At 36.1% G+C, this 20263-nt stretch overlaps 1 protein-coding gene across 2 annotated transcripts in view; it reads right to left on the bottom strand.

The window, feature by feature from the left end:
• LOC108746380 (thrombospondin type-1 domain-containing protein 4-like) overlaps window positions 1-20263 on the bottom strand; it is a 68062-nt gene that overhangs the window by 34569 nt on the left and 13230 nt on the right. The window contains exon 1 of one of the 2 annotated variants that reach the window (XM_018483114.1): window positions 8823-8872. The exons of the other annotated variant lie outside the window; for it this stretch is intronic. The gene's annotated coding sequence lies outside the window, so the exon portion shown is untranslated. Of the gene's footprint in view, window positions 1-8822; window positions 8873-20263 lie in introns of those variants that run through there. 2 annotated transcript variants of the gene reach the window in all.

Raw genomic sequence — 20263 nt, 5'->3', positions numbered from 1 at the left:
AATTCAGCGATTCCTCCTGAATAAGAATTCCAAGTCGAAAGAATAATAACTGAAAAAAAAAAAAATATTCTCTCGGTTTCAGTTCTTTCCAGCCGTTCTCCACCAGCCAGGCGCCACGGTTACCGCGACTAATTTCAAGTCCCAACCGGATCTGCATTTTTCGTCACTCCGTGATGCAGCAGTGCTCTCGCGATAATATAGAACCTTGGAAAGAGGTGAGTGATGTGTTTTTTTCACGGCAAGAAGACATATAAAGAAGACGATTGTTCCGATTCCAAGGTACCGAGAGCTTTCTTGTGAGCGAAGCTCATACCTCACGCATGCAAAATCAAGGAGCGAACATCAAGTAGCCGGTATTATTGATCGACGGTTTTCCACGTCTATGCGAATCAAATTGAGGTTTGGAATCGAGAGAGGAACCATCTCGAGGAGGAGGAGGAGAAGGAGAAGGAGGATGCATTAGGCTGCGGCTGTGTGCCGCAGGCAAACAAATCCGTAGGGTACATGGACGGCACAGTATGTACAAAGCCGGTGTTGTCCGTCGTGTCAATAACGGCCGACGAGAGAAGAAAACACGCGCGTTTGGTCGGCAAACGCAAGCCGTTTTAAAGCGAGGGGGGGGGGCTCGCGATTTACGGTGCCGATCTCTTCGCGCGCTCTCTTGCAGAGAACAAAAGCCGGGGCCGTTCCAGAGCGGAAAATCGCTTCGACATGCGCTATGCGCTCGATGGCATACCGCGAAGTAATGGCGCGAGGAAAATGGGAACGCGGCCGAGCGGGAAGCCAGGCGCGTTTGCCGAGGAAATCAGCGTTTCGCGTTGAATCTATTAAAGTACCACGAGTCTCGCGAACGAGCTTCGACACTTAACTCCCCAGCTCAATAACAATGGTACCCTGTTACAATGCGGCGGTATGCATCCGACGTAGAGACGCGCACATTACAATATCAAAACCGGAAAAAAAAATCCGCCGTCGAGTGGCGAAGAATGTACTCAGACTTCTACCAGAGGAGATGAAAAATTCTTCTCGCGATTTACGCCGTAAGTGTTGGAGGAATTTTCGCAATACGCGAGTCTTGGCAAGGTTAAGATATTTATATAAGCTAAGAAAAAAATCTGATTCAATAAATAAAAGTTACTTTTTAGTTCTTTATGAATAACTTCTTAAAATGTCTTTTACTGCGACATTCTTTTACTTGCAATGTCAGTTTTCTAAAAAATATATCAACTCTGAATGTAGAATTTATATTTTCTTTCTTTTCTTTTTTTTTTTTCTTAAATTTGAATTAATTTCAGTTGTAACGTTTAATGTTCAAAATTAAGATATTAATCGTGGCGCAAAACAAGCTTTATCTATTTACAAACTATTAGCTAATAAACTCCTATAGAAAGTTTGCATGAAATTAAATTAAAGGCACGAAACAAAGTAGCTGCGTAATCATATAATATGTAATATCACTGAAAAAAGTAATAATAATCAAGTTTAGATGACAGTTGCTAAATGAATTGATGAAATCATTTCAATCACATTTCAATTAATATAACGTTAAATAACAAAATCAATTAAAATATAATTTGACTTTCCTAATATTTAATAATTATTATTAAACAATTGTTTAACCATTATTACGTTTGGTAATACAAATTTACTAAATATTGCACCAATATGCTGAACAAAATACATTTGGTAGTTATTACTAGACCTTTTTCTAAATGTAGCGGTACGACTTTAGCTTCTTAAGAAATTAATTACTGATGACAGTTGTCACGGACAGATACACTCACACTTCGCTAATAGTTAATTAGATAAGTTCTTGAAATAACGAAAAGAAGCATGGATTCCTGGAAGAGATAAAAATAGAACGTGTCTGCGCTTCAGAAAAATATTCCTCATTTAAGTCTCCAAGTTGAATTCGAAGAAATTCTTCTTGTGGGAAAATCAAGTTTTATCCGCAATACCTTTCTTTCGGATAAAACAGAAATGTTATGAGAGAAAAAAACATGATTTACGAAATTCCCACGGAAGCTGATACTGAATGTGCGGTTCGTTACTAGCATTCTTCAAAAATTATGTGTTATTCCCGTTTAAAGTATCGGAAATATTTTAGTGAACAATTAACAATTATATTTTATTTAAATAGAAACTCTTGAAAAGATCAATTGGAACAAAAAATAGAAAAATTATAATTTTCATGTGATGTATTATCCAAAATATATATTTCAAAATTATTTTTAATTAAAGTAAAATTTCCTAGACCGAGAGAAAAACTGTTTGGTATTTGTAACTATAATTGCATAATAAAATAATTACGAGTTCCATTTTTATTACTACTTAAAACATTATTATTAATTATATTTATAGTTCTATATATAATATAATAATATATATATTTGGCCTCAAAAACAACTATAAAACAGTTGGAGCCAACTATATATTTTTTACAGATGTAAAACTATAAATAGGTATAGCTATTATTATTAACATTATAGTTCATAAAAATATCAAACATTTTTCTTTCAGTGCATCGGAAGCAGTTTGATTTATAAATATTCTATAAGTTTAAAGCCTTCTGAATACAACACATTGGAGCAGCAACGTAACGGATTATTGAGTAAAAGAATAGACAATGGTATATAAAAGCATCGAAGAAAATAGCGGACTCGAAAATAAGACCAGCGGTTTCTTGATAAATGACACGAGATCGAAATCGAAGGGAGTCGCGATAAGACCCGCGCTTCCGTCGTTGTGGCGGACAGGAACAAACGGTTTACATGAGCTTTACCGATATATACGTGCCTCGCGGTTCGTTAAACGCGGCTGCCACCGACCGAAACAATGGCTTGTACGCGATACGTGTGTCGTGTGTTCGATCCGATGAAGGGGAACCTCACGCGAGAGCGGCATAGCGATAGCAAGGTATAGGGACGGGCTGAGATGTTGTCGTCTTCTTACGCCGTCGGCACCGCGCCGGTGCGTATGTATAATAATTTCCGGTCGCGGTTAATTGTTTCCTGCCGATAAAATAATTAAATCTGTCCGCGGGACGGTCGTTCCCCCGACGTAAACGCGTGCGAACGTTACGTGATGTCAACATCGGAGAAACGCGATTTCCCGCCGTGGAAATAACCAGAAACGGGGAGGTCGCTCGTATGGCTTTTATTGTTACGGCTTTTATTGCAACTCGAAACGAGTCAATGCACGTTCTTGCGATTCTTTCAGCGAACAAAACGCAAATACAAAACGGAAAAGCGGAAATATGAGGTTTAATTTCTTTTTTATTTTAAAGGAATATTTATTAAAAACGTTCACTGTACAAATTTGTTGGAATAATGGATAATAAAGTTATTTAATATCCACGCAAAAATAACAGTTTTGCTAAAGTATCTAAAAATTTAGTTAGACACAGATCTAAAAATAATCTTATTAAACCGTCAAAATAATTACGATTGGTTGATCTCTCACGATTTAAAACTTACTACTCCTGTTGTGTTTCGGGACTTTGCTTGAACGTCCTACATAATTCTGACATACTTAGAAAAACACATACTCAAGTAATAATTATTTGTTTTAAGTATTTCAAAAGTTCCGCAAATCTATCATAAACATCAAATTTATTTAAAATATCTGAATACTAAGTAAGTTTAATAGTTCAATCAAAATTATTAAATTAAAGTAAATTCGATTTGCTTGTTATATATAAAATCGCTTTTTCGATCAATTTTATAATATTCTTCAAAAGAAAATAAATTCTTGTTATGAATACATAATAATGAGCTTTTCTAATATTTGTAATAAGTATTATATATTTTAAAATTATTATCTAAGATAATTCTTTGTTAAAGATACACCGTTAACATATAGATAACCGGATAAGACCGTTACATAAAAGAAAAGAAAGTAAATTGAATAATTACTTTTCTAAGCAACGGAATGATACTTGTGTGCAGTTCAATAAAATTCAAATTTCAGATATGTGCGAAGAGTACATATACATATGTCTATATAAAATTAGCAGCATTAAACTCGGGAGAAGCTCTTAGAATGTAAGGAACTGATTAATCGGGGGAATATCGGAAAGGCATTGGCTATCAGAAAATCACCCGGGCAGGAGACATCTGCACTGGTCCGGAAGGATCGAGTCACTGTTAACCGCAGGATTCGATGTAATTGCGCTGAATACGCGCCGGGTTGAGAAGTCAAACGCGCGCGCTCGCGCGTAACGTTTAAACGGTGATTACGCGTATACTTTGTCGAGGAAGATCGACAAGCTCGGCCTGTAGTTGCGGTCGATGTAGCGAACATCGTTTGATGACCGTAAATTTCCACCTCTCTCGCCTTTGTGGACTCCGGGTCTACACGCACCGTCGAGTACGATGTCACGTACGAAGACGCCGACGCGGGATACGTCAGGAGGCGCGAGCAGCGTGATAACTACGCGTATCGCACACTCGTGCGTAATCGGATTGATTAAACGCGAGAATATATGGAGATAACGAGGCTCGAAATATCGATGAAACTCCCGACTGCTTAAGAAATTATTACGCAGGACAAGCAAACAACACAGTTTAAAAGATTAACTAATCTGCAATTATATGAGGACTATACGAAATTTCGCGAAACTTGCAGTGCCAGGGAAAAGAATTAATATACTTCATACACATAGAGAAGTCTAAAAATCGTAAAAACAGTATATCCGTCAAACACATATTTGTATTGAAATTCTGATTAAATTTTTAAATTGAATTTTTAACATACCCGAATATTAATATAATTATGTTATTTGAATATTTTGCGTTAAAGGGATATTTTCAATGTTTCTTAAGGTAACACAATTTATTAATAAGTGAAAAAGTAATATAAGAATCATGTAATTTTCAAACGTAAATTTTAAAATAAATAAAATAAATGTGTTAATTTAACATAAATGTTAATTTTACTAAAGAAATATGCTTCCTTAACACGAAAAATCATTTTGTTGTGATTTTTCATGTTAACTTTTTACCAATATATACCTACGTTATTTTTTAATATATTCATTTTAAGTTAAATTAACACAAAAATTAGAGTGGATTATTTAAAATGTGTGAAAAGTGTCAGATTTAACACAAATTTTTCAAATGTGTTTATATACTCAGTTCCTATGACATTAAAGCCAATCTAATGAATATTAAATGTTTTGTGCAATCATTAATATAATGTCTTCCAGAATAGTAGAAAGAATGTTTGCAATTTAATTCTACAGAAATTGAGGAATTGTGATTGTCCTCCCTGAAAGGCGCGAAATTGCTAGTCGTCACGGTCGCCTGCATCCATCGATGCAACATCGACGTTGCACTAACTGAGTGCAACGCACGATGCAAATCTTGGTGTAAAGGGGCGCACACATAATCGATATTGCAGACGATATAAACAAGAATTTTAAATACTGACAGTAACTACTACGACAGTAATTACATATAAGAATTCATTTATCGCCAGTAATAAGCAATATCCGATAACACTCGAAAAAGATTTAATCGTGGTACTAGAAATATGTAATAATACTGTGTAAAGGTATGTATCAATCGCACATGTGTACGTATGTGTGTAAAGACCTTAAAAAGACAAAGAGATATGCAACAAATCCTAAGCGATAGCCTGGCGCGCTTGCTCGATATCTTGCGATCCAGGTACAACGACCGGGAATGCAATGTACGACTACCACGCAAGTACCTACAAGCCGTGAGCGCCGTTCGGCTTGTTTGTGCAATTGCGCGTGCACACGCACATGCGTAAGTGATGGGAGGAGACGCGTGATGTTCCTCGTGTAACGCTAATGCACGAAAACGATCGCTAGAATCGCACAACACACTAAAGTTAGAGCCTCAAAGTGACGCACGATTTGCTTCCGCTGTGCTTGCCGAGCAGTAAAAGACACTTTACGTGCTGTGCTAGAGAACGCACTTAAAACTTTCGTTCGATCTTGTACGACATTTTTTAGGCAATTCTATTTTTAATATTTACAGATATGAACGATTTCGCTGAAAATCTAAAAACTTAATTAGATACAGATACAGTTAAATTTGAGAAAACTCAAGTACTTGTAATGAGCAACGTTACAAAAACGTTTGGACAATCTAGCAATCAGTTTTTTGCATAATTATTTTAATGGTTTGACGGAATTATTTTCAGATCTGTATCTACAAAGTTAAATTTTTACACATTTATAATACAGTAAAACTATCTTTTTTTCAAGGCATGTATTTTCTGCTTTTTTTCTGATGATTATTTAATTTTACTAAATCTCAGAGTTCGAAGAATAAAGTGTAGAATTAGAGAATTGAATTGTTTATTGACTACTGAATTAATTAGATTTTGATTGAAGTGTTTCTCTGTAACCGACGCATTATGTATTTCCACGGATTTCCTTCCACTGCACTTTACGGCAATGCGTAGGCGCTCGGCGATATTTACTGCTAAGTAGTCGACGCGATCTTGCCGGGTGGCAAGAAGATACACACGTCTGATCGTACGTATCGGATTGCCGATAAATCTTCGATGGATTTCATTCTCGTTATTATGTCGCGTGGAAGGAAGATTGCGTTTAAATCCATTAGTTGTCGAACGGCCCGAGTCTGTGTATCGTTTAGCCTTGTAATGAAATCTTTAGATTATTAGAATCTTAAATCGAATAATCTAAAGCAGTTCGCTAAAGTTACATAAGTAGGCAGAGAGAAAGACAGAAAGAAAGAAAGAGAGAGAGAGAGAGAGAGAGAGAGAGATAAAAAATATAAAAAAATGTACATCCTTGAAAATTTTTAATTTATGAAATCTCAAATTTTTGAGATTTTTAAATACGCACGAAAACAATTTTGCTGAATTTCTAAAAAAATATCTAAAATCAAAATTACGTATACGCTCAATCATAATAATATTTTGATGGCAAAATAACAAAATTATTTTCCGATCTGCATCTAATTAAATTTCAGATACTTAAACAAGAATGTTTTTTCTATATATGAAATTTTGAAATAACCAAATAAAGAAATATCTAATTGTTATTTCTTCTCCAAGATTTCAATTGAATAAGCAAAGTAAAAATAAATCAATAAGAAAAATCAATATTTGTGCGCGCGTATACGTGTTTTTCAATCTCGCAGGATTATTTATGATCACGGATGCGTATAACCTCCCGCGACCCATGCTTAATACGGATTCGCGCAACAATAACAGTTTGGATGAATGTATTAATCCAATATGCTCGGGTAAATCTGTGAAATTATAATCGCGATAATAACGCAAAGGCTACGGGAGATTATGGTGAATTTTGCGTTTCCCAATGTAAATGGGAAGTTTTGTGCGATTTTTCATGAAACCGGAGCGCTTTCAGAGTTCGCGAGATCTTTTGATCATTGCCTTGTATAATTGCAGCGAGGCCGTGGCTTCTTCTCTGTATCCCCTTTCCTCTCCATTTCTTTTTCAATGCCTCGCGCGTAATACGCGCTTCGTTCTAGCGTGAGAGCGTTTTATTAAACGAAAGGGAAACAGCCGCCCGATCGTCATAAATTTCGAGAAACGGCGAATATATGTATAGACGGCCAGTATTGAACAACGAGCAAAAACGCGATACGTGTTCTTCGTAATTTTTACGAGATGCTCAAGACAAAATTTTTTTTCCTTTATAGAGCATTCTTCGTGTATTCCGCTCATGCAAGATTCTATTAAAAGTGTCATCCGACTGCTATAAAGGCACGCAAACACATTTGCTATGCGTAAATAAATAATAATGGCTCACGCAGGGCGCACACTTATATCCGACGTGCGCTGTGCCCTAATTGCTTGTACATTAGAGAATCTGTTTTTGCAAAACAAATTACTTCCCGTATATACATATGACGAGATCACGGTTATTATGAAATCTCATGCATAAAGTACGTCTATTTATATATAAACGCTGTTTATGTATATTTATAAGCTCTCCATTCGAAGACTGATTAATTACATTATGTAAGTTTTAATTTCTTCATCAAGTATGTATATTATGACGTCGCAATGTTATAACTTCCTCCCCTCTTAAATTACAAATTTTTCAGTAAGCGCAAAATCTTCGAAAACGAACGCTATACTTATCAGAGCTTATCGGTGAAATGAGAGAACTAAATTTCTTGAACTGGGAAATTGAAAGATTCTCGTAAAAATATTATTACACAGTAAGCATCAAGATCCATTTAATCGAATATTGCCTTCTTCATTTATTTGTGTTGATCATCTCTCGGTCGATTTTTCACTTATTAAAATTAAATTTCTTTGGGGACGTTAAAGATCTCCTCGGGATCTCCTCCTATTATCGATATATAATTCGTAATGGCAGTATTCACGACACACGTGTTCGGACCACACATTTAGCAGCTAAGTGCGACCGTCTGATGCCAAGTGTCGCCTAATACAAAGATCGCGTTCAATATGCGTCAATATGCCACCGGAATCAGATAGTCTCATTTAGCGTTAAACGCGTGGCGCGAATACGGGCTCCGGAGTGCTCTCGCCGTGGCTGTTGTAACGCACGTTACAGCACGATAAATTACGAAGAAGAGGAACATGCGCCGTACCAGAAGGGTCAAGATCGCTTCAGCGGAGAGCCTCGTAATATCAACGATCTCGCGAACACGCGGCGGGTCTGTTTGCGCGTTTCGCGTATTCGCCCACGTTGCAGTTCGAAGGAATAATTATAGGTCTCGGTAAGAAAGGAGCAGAGGAAAATAAGAGAGAGAGAGAGAGAGAGAGAGAGAGAGAGAGAGAGAGAGAGAGATGGAGAACGTAAGAGATAAAATAAAATGAGTTACCGGTGGTAACAGTGGCCGATGTATCTCGGAGCCCACTGAAAAATAAACGGGAACACCGCTCGCGTTCTCGCGACTCCCAGCATCCACGAGGACTGCACGCGTGCAACGTATCTTCTTATCTGATATGTCCGTCGACGTACAATCCCTGCGATGGGTCGCAAATACGTCGCTCGCGGCTGCTCTCTCAGCAGGCAATTCTTTTCTGCGGCAATTACGTGGTTGATAAATCGACCAACATTTCGGTCGACGGCCATGCGATCCATAAGGTTCACGTCTCAATCGCTGTTTTAATCAACCGTGAAGAACGAGGACTGTGAGTAACGTTTCCTTTTTGCGAAAGCGTGGATACATGTATAGATTTGTAATGAGAGGGAAGATAAAGTCACAGTTATCTGAAGCCGTGAAGAGGACGAAGTAAATAAGTTAAAAATTTATTAACACTTTAATGATAGGGTCAAGCTGCAGAGCGAAGCCTTCGGCTCCGTTAGTCAAAATATTTTTTATTTCACTGCAGCAATTATTTAAAGTCAGTAAATTTAATGTTAGTAAACTTTTATTATATTCTTTTTTTATAAATATTAATAACTATTTTATATAGAGCTGAAAATAAAGTTTCACGTTATTATTTACTTTTTTCATCTATTTACATTGATTAAATGAAAAATGTACGCAATAGAGCATCAAGTAGAATTCGATCTCACTTTTTGGAATTAGGGCTGTTACTTTTGGCAACTTTGAAGCTTCGAAAGAATTCGAATTTTCGATGTTAATTTCGAACATCAAAGTATCAAGTTAATTTCGAAAATTTGAACTTTTTTAAATCTTCAAAGTTGTCAAAAGTAACAACTTTATTCTGAAAATCCATCGTATCCTTAGAAAATTAATCATTTAATAGAAAAATTAAAAAGTACACAAATATATAAAATTATAAATGTTGATTTAAAAAAGTTGTCCCAAATAACGCATAACTTTTGAAACAACGAGTTTAACTCGAATTATCCGATAAAATATAAAAGGCCATAATATTCACAATTATTGGATCGAATTATTTTTAATCTAATAAGTGCAGATTAAAAATAATTGCAGCGCAAGTCGTTACGTTTGCACGCTCTCTTCTCGTCACACGCACCATTGACCGATGACCGGGTTCGATCCATTAAGCTGTCCATTTAACGATTGGTCGAAACAATATGATTAATAACGGGACCACACCCCGCGTCATAAAGTACGTCGCTAACGAATGCTTAATAACATTCGTTGATAAACATTAAAATTATGAGTCCGAGATTGAGCATCGTGGGATTTCGCGATGAATCCCTATTGCTACCGAGATTTATGACGATCATCCCTCCACGTTAGTAAGGCATAAATATATATGAGATTAATGATCATTACGACGTGCTGGTATATTAAAATAATTAACTTTTAATAAGTAATGCGGCATTGCCCTTGCAAGTCGTTTATTTCTCGGCCATTGACCTCGCTGGTCACTTATTTCAATTTTCTCCCAGCGAATGATTCGATTGTTATTTACGCATAATATAGAATTATAGAATGAAAGAATAAATTTTAATTATAGAATGAAAGAATAAACTGTGTTACTGTATTTTAATAACACGCCACTTTCTTATAGATTATATAGACGAGAACATTTTCGTAATAATTGCAAAAGTTTAATTAAACAATTTAAGTTTTACATTTAATTTTTATTCGGAAAAATATTTCAGACCCACAAAAAAAAGTTCAATAACTGCACAATTTATCGAATCAACTAAATTTCGCGATATATTTGTATCAGAGGCGATACTCTCTCGCACGTTCTAGGGCTGTTTTTGTCAGTTTCAAACAACGGAAACGTTCCCTCGCACCGTGACGTGTGTTATCGACAAGGTATCAAGCGCTGTATCCCCCACGAGCGACGTCGCTATATCCCAGAGATTGCAGCGATATGTTGCACACATGTAATCCGGCACTGTTATTATAGGGAGTAGCGTCGAAACAGAACCATCAATTAGGCGTTTGAAGTGAGACAAAGCCATTTCCGCACGCGGCGGCGAGTCTCTCGCAAATTAATTCCTGCCAATTCTCAGAACGGATAAAGCTTCCTCTAGCGAGAACCGAGTATTCGCCGCCGTGATTAATTTAACACGTTGACCGACAGTGACGAGTGTAACTAACATGGTAAAGTTCATCCCGCGATGTGTCGGGCTACGTCTTCGCGCGCTTTTAATTCACGTCGGTTACATCAAAGCGTCTCGTTTTCGCGGGTAACGCGTTTAAAGCGAAATAAATTCCCGTATTGTTATTTTTTTCATTATTTTTCATATACAATAGATCCCTCGGATGTGCCAATATATGTGCCGATATAAGATTTAAAAGTGATTGGAAAAAACAGTTTTGTTGAAATATTAAAAAATTTAGCTAGATATAAATTTGAAAATAATTTTGTTAAAATAAACTAATTATGTAGTTCAAAGTTGATTAGTATACAAATAATTTTTCACAGTATTATTCACCGTGCTTGAGTTTTTTACATATTTATTTTGATGGAACAAAATTTACTTTCAGTATCAATCTAAATTTTTAGATACTACGTGTAAAATTTTCCGTGTGTATACTGAGAAAAAAATTGTTTTATTTGAATATATAAATTAATTTAGTTATCTTTATCTCTTTCATTGGAGAATGTTTAATGTATTTAAATCAAATAATGTGACTTAAGTACATTCTTCATCGAAAAAATTAAACAAACTAAAAACGAACAATTTTTTTCTCAGTACTCACTGTTAAATTTATAGTGTCGAATTTAACCTAATTTAAATCATCATTGCCTTTACTTAATATATCGTTTTTTTTTTTATACTATTGTAAAACAATGATTAAATTCGACATTATTGAAGAGCAGTACAGATTTAAATTATATAAAATTAGATAAAATTGACAGTATAAGTTCAACAGTGCACATCGTAGATTTATAAAGAATTACAAAACGATCGATAAAATAGATTTTATCTATTAGAGGTAAAATAGGTAAGATAAAATAAGTTTTATGTAAATTATTGATTGCAATGCGAAACTATACGAAATTTCGCACGTCTTTCCAAATGAATATTACCACAGAAATGTCATTTTAACGCGTCATCCTTGCGTTATTACTTTCAACTTAAAATAGACTCGTGAATATAATGCCGGAAATCACTGGTTTTCCTATTCAAGTTGCGGTATGTCACGTGCGGAACGGTATTATAGGCACGTCATAGTATGTGATTCGATGGGGAACATAGTAATGAGTTGTGATTTTGCAATTGCTAAAATAGCGATAACAACTGTATCCGTCCGGGACACGCGCGCGAAAATATTCTTCGACAGACGAGCTATAAATGGAATTAATGGAACGTAGTAAAAGCTAATAAGAACATGTCCCTGTCGTGGTAAATATTTCACGTCAATCCTGGTTCAATTTTATACTATGAGAACGAGTAAATATCGACAGTAATCTAAAGTATCTAAGATGAATGGAGTAATTCGTAAGATATATGTTAAATATATAAATTAAAATATACGATAGCTGATAGTTTTTTCTTATCTTTAAGTACGATCTTAAGATGTCATAAACCAATCACAGAGCTGTATTAATTAAAACTGCATCTAAAGATATTACTTCACAAGATGATCTTGAGTAAAGTAAAAATGGATTACGAATACCGGTCAATGTTGTTTAAAAAAAAAATAACGTAATCCGTGTCTGTTTCAATACAGGAAATCAACGCGAAACATCGAAAACAGAAATCATGGCACGTTCGATACCGTATATTTCTTCGATGACCTGTATTACGGCACTGACGTGTCCACTTAAAATACACGAAACGTAACCGATTATACTTGTGAAATCATATGAATGCAAATTGAATTTAACGAACGCATTTAAGAGTCATCAAATTGATTTACGATGTCATCGAAAATATGGCTGACGCTGCAAGCATCAAATAAGTTTCAAATAAATTATTTGTTAAAGTAAAAGATAGTTTCCGTCTTTCCTTATGGGCCTTCTACAATAAGCCATTAGTCATAAATCAGAAGTCAGAAGTTAAAAATTGACCAATCACAAATCATCAATTTTTAGCTTCTGACTTTTCATTTATGACTAATAGTTTATCCTAATATAGAAATAATTTTTAAAAACTAATTCGGATCCGAAAAATTATATTGCAATTTCTATCGAAATGTGACACAATAATCCTCCTGGCTATGTTCCAAAATTCACTACCAGCACTAAGATCTATACTGTTTATGTAACGTGCATTATAGATTTTCAGCACTTGAAATGAATTTTGAAACACATTTCCTGCCACGGTTGATCCTGGCCGATATTCAAAGTCGGATCTTATATTTAAGACCGTCTTAAGTACAATCTTAAAATGTCATGAAGCAAGAGAACCGTATTAGCATCTTAAGACATTACTTTTAAGAAGGTTTTAAAATAAAAACGGACTATAAATAATAATCCATGAATGATTTTTCGATTTCACCGGGCGATATCTAAATGTATTCAACTCGTTTGATTTTTTCCGGCATTGCGTCCTACTGACGTGGTTCATACATACTTCGTACATTTGAACGCGTAAAATGGTGTGGCAAAAATTGCAGAAACCCTTATCAATAACGAGAATTCCATCTGCAATGAGCTTTGCAAAATGCGAGCTATATATCAAGAGACTTCATATCGCGTGATCTTTTTCTTTCGAAACTAACTTTGAGTACTTATCACTATTCACGGCTTTCCTAGCAACTTTATACGTGTCAGGTTGTCCGATTCTGGCGTGGCAGCGAAGTCGGCGACATCGTCGTCGCTTGACAGGCTCGTAAAACTCGTCGGGCGGATAAGAGCGTGTAACCCATTTTTTTTCGAAATTATCTTACGACGCCGGCGTTCCCGAACCGCCCGACGACGGGCGATGCAGCACAATAGCCGCTTTATGCTCCGACTGCATCGCCGTGGAGAGGAAGGAAATTTGTAAACGTGCACGGAGGTTTACACGTTACGATTTACACTTGTCACCACTGTCACCTAGGACTAGGTGAGAGAATTGAGAACGCGTTATCGCGGCACGCTCGGACGCAAATGACGCAATGTCGCCGGTGCACGTGCGCGACGCGATTACGCAACACGGTCGACTCGCCGCGATTACGCTGTTAAATGACATTCTATGCTAATTAGATCTTGTCGGTCTGTGACCGTGATTATGTTTACAGAATGCAACAGCAATTGTCAGGTTGGCCCGATCAAGAGTCTGATAAATGGAATAGCTTGAAGAATATATAACTTTCATAGATAGGGTAATGAAATTTTAAATTTTAAACGCTTTGCTTCGGAAATATCTTAGGAAATTTCACGTCTTAAAAAAATGTGATACCATAAAATAAATTTATATGCGGTTTATAAATTCTACATTAGTATGCTTATGTCTTTTTTTTTTAACAAATATAAATACTTTGCTTGTCAAATATATTAAAGGTTATATCATGGGATTTAAGAATATCAAATATTCGGGACAAAACTTGCTGTTTTTGTAGATGGATATAGGTATATTTTGTTTTATAAGATATAAATAGGCACGGCAAGTGGTATCAGGGACTACCTGATTTTGGTGAACGTGACGATGGTTGCTTCTTAAGAAAAATGTTTTGGCTATACAATGTCAGCTAAAAGTATCAGCCAAAAAATCAAATAAAAAAGCCAGTATCAGCTAACATCAACCAATAAATTTTTGTCGTAAATTCATCCGAAACTAACTGCAAAAAAAAAACAAATCAATAAATAATTTGGCTTATAATGACTTTATGCAGAGAAATGACCATATTTTACTGCAGTTTTAGATGAATAAACGAGTAAGTAGATCGAAATGAACTTTTGTACAAATATTTATTAGAGTTTTATTAGTACATATGAAAAAGTTGATTTAATTTGTAATATTAGGATCTTATCAAATTTTTCAAATAAATTCTACAAAACACGATTATACAAAAGAATCACGACAAACATAAAAATTAAATAATTTTTAAATTAATAAGGTAATTATGCTCAAATTTTACAAGGATACTCAGGCGTAATAATAGAACCATCTATGAAATGTTTATATTTTTAACAATGCTTTGAGATGTGGTACATATGTACATCTTTAAGATCTGTTTATTCATCACTATACTATATCTCAGATTGCTAGAAGTGAGAAAATACGCAATCAAAATTGTTACAAATGACATAAAATATATAAGATAAAAATATATTTCAATAAATACTTCCAACCAATTTGTAAAGTGTACAAAAAAATTCTACTTTTATTTGATTAATTAATAAATAATCTGGAAATCGACTATGTATAATGAAAAATGAATAAGTTAAATGTTTACGTCTATGACAAGTGTCAAATTAATTACATATAACAATAAATATGATTTAATTCCTTCCCAAAATAAAAGGAGAGTACCGTAAATTTTGTAAGTCTATTCGATCGATAGCAAATGTTGTTTTATTGACAAATATTTCTATTTGAATACATATTTTGTGACAATTTTTATTATGTATCTTCTTATTTCGGATGTTGTAATCTGAGATAGTGGTGATGAGTAAACAGAAGCTTTAAAGCCTACACATATTACATGCACATGTCTAGGCACGCTTGTTTCTACCTTCCCGAAGATTCTCGAATATAATCATGATTCTACAATATTCTATTACGCTGTAAATTGCCTAATTGTAATTTATTTCAGATGAAGAAATTAACTCTGATATTCTAGTATTATGTGCATCATTAACTTAATTTGATAAAATCGTTATAAATCTTAAGTATAAACGACGTTATTAGAAATGCAAAGAGAAAAATGTCATGGAAAGCGGCACTTAATTTACAAGACTATTAATAATAATTTCCGAATTAAATGAAAATTACTCTCATGTTACTACCATTCGCCTGATTCGATCGGGACGCCATTGAAAACGTCAGGACAAGAACGTGAGAGAGTATTAAAGTTAAAACGGGCCTCTTCCCGCGTCGATCGCGCGCGCTGTAAATTACAGGCTTTGCGGTAAAAGTTCGTGACGAGTTTGAGGAGGCTATGTAAATCCGCTATAAATAACAGCGGCAAAAAGTGAGAACCGGCGCGACGGCGGCCTCCGTCAATATCCGCCAGTTGATGGGAGTCTTGTCGTCGCCGATGCGATTAGCTCGACGCGAGAGGAGGATCTGCTCGCGTTTCAGCCGTCGTCGAAAGAAAGGCGAAGTGCCCTGGCCTGCCGGGAATCAGCTGGCTCGCGCCTGCTGTTCGTGATTCCGCGTCTAAGTAAAGCCGTTAACGCCTGCTCTCCACGGGCGAGCGAGCGATGCGTTTACGCATCGCTCAATGTTAAATTGGTGCTCTTGACCCGTTGATAACGCTCGGAGGTTCTCTAAACTCGTTTACGCGCTCGCCAAGTCTTGGCACCGAGCAATTTAGAACACTCCCGCTCCTCTCCGGGAGTGACGCGAGCGTGCGTTTATTTGGACGGTCTTCGCCGGCGTTGCAACTTGCTACTTCTCGTCAGTGCAACTCGTCGCTTCTTGCCCCTCAAGTTTAAACCGCTACTCTTCATCGCGCGCACAGTTTGAGTGCTGCGGTACGGAAGTTTCTGCGTTCGCCAGATTAACGCGCACGAAGCGAAACAGATATCAAGTTTACGGACTGAAAATTGCACTTTCATTTTAACAATATAAATACAAATTATTAGGAGCACGGTATACTCGTAAGTTGTAACACAGCATAAGTTTAACCTTCCGTCTGCAATTTGAGTTCTTCTTGTCCAGTCCAAGTTTTTTTTACTGTTTTCTAGACTTTCAAAAAATTTGGTAAAATTTGGGAATAATTTTTGACATCTCTATTACGTTGTAGACTAAGTAATTTGTAACTCAAATGTGAAAACCTTTATTTAGTAAAAATTGAAATTTAGGTAAAAATGAGGAAGGAATTTGGCACAAGTGAAATTTCACTTGTGCCAGAAAAGATCCAGATTGCAGACAAAGGATTAAGGAAATATCTTCGTTTCTCCATCATGTCGTATCAAAATTGTAAGGTGTAGAAAAACCTAGGAGGGAGATTTCCGCAGAGAATACACGTGTTCGACGGGCGTATGCAATGCGTATTCCGTCAGCGTTGCCGTACGCAACGCGACGATCTCGACAGCCGCATGCCGAATGAGCCTTCGACCGTTTGCTCGTACAATAGGCATTCTGCGACAAGGAGGACCGCAATCGACGCCGACAAAGGGAGGAGGGAGAATGACGAGAATCGGGATCTGAATTGATAGCGAACTGGGAGAGCACCGTGGATATGCGTCGCGGCATTAAACATGCAGTCATTGCAGTCGGTTGGTACATGGCGGATGGCGGTGCAACCCGATACGATTCGTTGGCCGTGTTAGATGGAATTTCCGAGTGGCCACTGCCCTCCCGAGATTCGTTTGACGCGCGCCACTAGGAATCCCGTAACAGGAAACTCGAAAATTTCAAGTTCTTCAAACGAAATTAATTTAATTCCGATCGGTTCGACAACAAGCTTCGTCGTGGAGAGGTCCGATGGACGGTGGTTTTCAATCGATACTAAAAGTATTGTGTGCATGCGAAGGAATTCATTTGTTCTCTAATGGTATTTGAACACGCGTTCCTGTTTCGCTACTTGATACAGCTTTACCGAATTTTCATCTTCGAAGTTTATAATACATTAAAAAAAAAGAATTTCCGGTAATAACTACGAAATGTTGAGTGAAATAATTTTAATTAAATATTCGGTTAATAAAAAATAATCTTATTTTTTTTAATATTTAGCAAGTATTTATACTGTTGACAATAATATATATATATATATATATATATATAGTTAGAAAATTTATGTTAAATATAATACATGTGTCTCACACGGTTCATCAAAATTTTGTATTAATAAGATGAATACATTAGGATGTAACACAAATTATGTTATAAAAAAATTAATAAAAAATGTAACACTGACATAATTTGTAAGTAAATTATGACATATTAAAACATATTACTTCACTAAAACTAACATTTATAATATCTTAAATTAACAAAAATTAAAGCAAAAAAAAGGGTAATAAACTAAAGCATAGTAATTAGAGCGCTAATGTTCTTTATTCAAATTACTTGGTTGAATGTTTTGACTGTACTTTGAATCTTTAGCTCAACAAATTAAAAATTGTCGAACATTCTAAGTGGACCAGAAATCAACATGCTTCCAGTTGTATTCTTGATGCGTTCTACCATTGATCAGTCAAGTACAAAATGAGAGAAACAATTACGAGAGGTCTGATATTACTCCATAAAATCTGACGATACAACGATCTGACGATAGATTTAATTATTACAGCGATTAACTAACCAAATGTAAGAAGAACTAGTAACAGATGACTCACCCGATGGATCTGGAAGCGTGAGACTGAAACTTTAGATCGGATATTTTAACACGAAATATTCAAATAATATAATTACGTTATGTTAAATTGCACTCGGATATGTTTAACATTTTAACAAGAATTTTAATCGGTATTTTAACACAAATATGTACAAAATCATTTTACTGTGCAATATAATATTATAGACAGATACACATATTTGTAAATAATAGAACTGAGAACAGAAAAGTATGCCTGATAAAGTCGTCTTATCATTCACTGAAATAACACATTCAGACAGAGTTTGATGTAGACAGTTGGAATTAAAATTTCGGCTCTGGAAAGATTCGATATAATCGATCGCATTGGGTTCGACGCACTATGACATATGCAATTGTAGACAATGCGTACGTCTGTCGAGGTGCGTAGAATGGCGTGAATGAGCGTCAGCTTCGTCGTTGTCATTGCAACTCGATGCTGCGTTTAGCGCAGTCGAACGATGACTGGTCGATGCAGACACAATGCCGGTAATGGGGTGTGGGTCTTCTCGAGATGCGACAACGACCGCGATAATGATTCGCGCGCAAACAGACTCACGCGTAGAGCCTGACGCGTGCGTTATGCACGAACGCCGGATTTCTAAATTGCACGCAATTGCCGGAAACATCGGGACGCGCTCGTGATGCATAATCGCGTGCCCCGCACATGGACTGTCAAATTCTCGTCAGTTTCAAGTTCTGCCCGAGAGAAACGAGAGTCAATGACTCGCTTGTGGCAACACGCGTTTCAAGACGCGTACGGCATCGCCGCGGCCGCAAATAGCCGCGAGAAACAGACGAGTCGCGCGGGTCATTTAACCGAAGCTTAGGAAATTATTGATCACCGGAAGCGACCGCAGTCGGATAAATCTACGACTGAAACGTTATTCGTGCCTCTAGTGGAATCCTATTATACAGCTGCTCGAACATTTCCTACATCTCTTCCTCCATCTCCTACTTTTCCACTGTTCGTAAAATTTATTAGGCTACGATTCCACCTAATAGCTTTATTTATTTCATTTCAAAATGAAAAAGAAAGTTAGAGATATATTTTAAGTTTATAACGTTGTCTCTCAAACCACTCAACTCGTGATAAATTTTATGAAGACTTAAATACAAATTTATCGCCAATATCTCACGGCCGGTTGAGAGTAACACGCGTAATTTCAGCGCTGTAATTTTCTGGTCTACAAATAAGGTAAAACGTTTAATGAGCTATGTCTTACGAGCGAAATATTATATGTATAATGTAACAAAATTGAATAGTGCGCTTTAACAGCGTCTACATTCATAAATGATTCGTGAAAAAAAAATCATTCCGCTCGAATTCACGACAAGCACGGTTTAGTTGAAGTATCTAAAAATTTAGATAGATACAAATCTGACAAAGTATGCTGAATCATCAAAATAATTATGTGCACAGGACGGTTCAAGTATAACACACTGCATACTTCAAATGTTTTAACGTTCTAGTAGAGACTCGAGTATCCAATATAATTGTTTTGATGGACCATTAAACTTTCAGATCTTTATCTACTTAAATTGTTATACTTTAGTAAAATCATTCTTTCTGTGTACAAGCGGTCTGCCTATGAGTACATAGTAGTGGAACGAAGTCAAATGAGAGTCGGTCTCGTGCAATTTCCCGGCTGTTACAGGTCGACCGTATTTCAAACTCGGTTTGTATCGCAACCACCTGTTCGGTACACGAGAACAAGAGTCGCGGATGCAGTACTCACAGACTCTTTGCCGTGGCACAGAACGTGCATTACTCGCTGCGAACTTCTTTTCGAGAACACAACGTGGGAATGTAATAACAGAAGCAATATATTGCCATCTTATTTATAAATCTCACTTCCACTGTGCATTGTCAATATTAAATAATTTAATACTTAATAACGCGTGAACGTATTCTTAATAATGTTCTTAATAATGTTACGGAAATCTTTTGTTGATTAACG

This window comes from Trachymyrmex septentrionalis, unplaced genomic scaffold (genome assembly GCF_001594115.1).
Source record: "Trachymyrmex septentrionalis isolate Tsep2-gDNA-1 unplaced genomic scaffold, Tsep1.0 scaffold17, whole genome shotgun sequence".
Taxonomy (NCBI): Eukaryota; Metazoa; Arthropoda; class Insecta; order Hymenoptera; family Formicidae; genus Trachymyrmex; species Trachymyrmex septentrionalis.
The sequence above is the reverse complement of the archived record's forward strand: the minus strand, read 5'-3'. Positions and strand labels throughout refer to the sequence as shown.